Source organism: Furipterus horrens, unplaced genomic scaffold (genome assembly GCF_987537825.1).
Source record: "Furipterus horrens unplaced genomic scaffold, mFurHor1.1.pri manual_scaffold_2, whole genome shotgun sequence".
Taxonomy (NCBI): domain Eukaryota; kingdom Metazoa; phylum Chordata; class Mammalia; order Chiroptera; family Furipteridae; genus Furipterus; species Furipterus horrens.
This window is the reverse complement of record NW_028327172.1, coordinates 2434807-2436902: the sequence shown is the minus strand read 5'-3', so window position 1 is coordinate 2436902 and position 2096 is coordinate 2434807.

Below are 2096 nucleotides of genomic sequence, written 5' to 3'. Positions count from 1 at the left end.
CCCCGTCATGTCCTTGTCTGAGCATCTACTCAGGTGCTATGAGTCGTCCCTTGGTAAGGAAATATTTCAGGCTTTACATGGCAAGTGGCTTTTGGACATTCTTTCCGCAGAGCCGGGCCTCTGACAGCCAGCTGATTCTATGGCACGTGTGCTGGTTTCGGCCTGGGCCATGTCACAGCTCTGTCGGGGTTCCGGTTAACCCGTAGCAAACACACAGCAAGGCAAATACTTCTCGTCCGTGGGAATGCAGGTTAGCTGTGTCCAGTGAACTACAATGGACCCTTGCCCTATGGAGACTCCACTTCTTGCAGATTTGCCTCAGCATTCCCCTGACCTCTCCTCGGAACAAGCTGTAACACCTTACTGCTTCATTCATCAAGTTAAACGAAGCCTTGGCGTGTGCTCGTTTTATATGTATATGAAAATCATGACTTTTATCTTTAAAAAAAATCCTGTGACAGCTGACATCTTCCCCACCCCACATCCCCAGTCCATTTAAAAGTTGTGCATGTACTTATTGATTGATTTTTTGAGAGGGAGGGGAAGGGAGGGAGGGAGCGAGAGAAAGATTGATTTGTTCCACTTTTTGATGCACTGGTTGATTCCTGTACATTCCCTGACCAGGGACCGAACCCGCAACCTTGGCGCATCAGGACAAAAACCAACTGAGCTTCCCGGCCAGAGCCCCGTCCCACCCTTAAGTGTGACAATCTAACTGTCCAAATGCCTTGTGGCCACCAGCCTCTCTGTCTCCCGCGCGACCACCGGTTGGCCTGAACGGGCGGTCCTGGGCTCCTCCCCTTCGCAGCCATTCTCCGCTCCGCCGCCAGGGGGCTCCCATCACAATACACCCTTAATGGCCGCAATTCCCAACTTTTTCATTTCGTGACACATAAAACTACTAAAATTCTGCGGCGCACCAAAAAATACATGTTTTGCCAGTCTGATAAAAAACAGGTATGATTTGGATCCCTATTGTTGTGTTGGCTGTTGTCATTTTTTATCTGACAATCTCAGGGAAAGAGGTCAGGGCCCCTAAGTAGTCAGGTGGTGCATGTTTGAAAAATTCTTGGGCACACTGGTTGAAAATCGCCCCTTTGCGGTGTTTCCCGTCTGTTTCACTTCCTCCAAGCGCTTCCCGTTTTTTTAATAATAAAAATCAAGGTCCTTGTGGTGCTCTGCCAGCCTTGACGGCCCGGCTCACCACACTTGTACCCTGACCTCCCCTCCGTTCCCCTTTGCCAAGACCTTCCCTGCCTGGAACGTTCTCCCCTCCTTACAGTGTTCGCTCTCATCTGGCCTTCAGGTCTGGACGCAAATGTTAATTTAATGGCTCAAAGGAACCTCTGATCTGAACGAGTCCAGGTCGTACCTTCTCCCCAGTAAAATGACCTCCGACTTCCTCACTGCATTTACGGATCTCGTTTCCTGATTGTGGATCTGTGTGGCTCACGCCTGAACCCCCCGCACGGTGCAAGGGCCTGGAGGGCAGGGTCCGTTCGTGTTGCACCCACCTCCGTCCCTGACACGTACTCGGCCTTCTCTGGCTGGCTGGCTGGCTGCTGGACGGACGGGAGGGCTGGTGGGAGAAGGGAGGCTGGGTGTGTGTGGGTGATGGGCGGCCGCCTGGCTGGCTGGCTGGCTGAATGGAGGGTGGATGGGTAACGCATGGGTGACGAGGAAGACGCGTCCGCTCAGCTAACTGGCGGCCAGTCACCTGTGGGAGCGAGCCCTCGGGTCCCAGGCACTTACACTGGCCCCGGGTCTGGCTCCTTTGCCCACTCTCACGCGGCGCAGGGCTAGGGATCCGGAACACCATCCCGGACTGTGCACCCGGTGTGCGCTCCGTGAGTTTACTCTGCACGTGTGAGCACGTCATCTGCAGGCGTGCGTGGCAGGCCCGCACCCGGCGGAGCTCGGCCCGCGCCACGTGCGCAGGGAGGCTGCGGGCAGCCGCGCCGCAAGCTGCCCGGGACCCCGCCGCCCGCGCCGCGTAGTCTCCCGGCTCCCGCGGCTGCAAACCGGGGATCGGCAGGGCGTGCCGGGGGGCGGGGCCTCGCCGGGACCCGGATGAGACCCCGCCCCCGTCCGCGGAA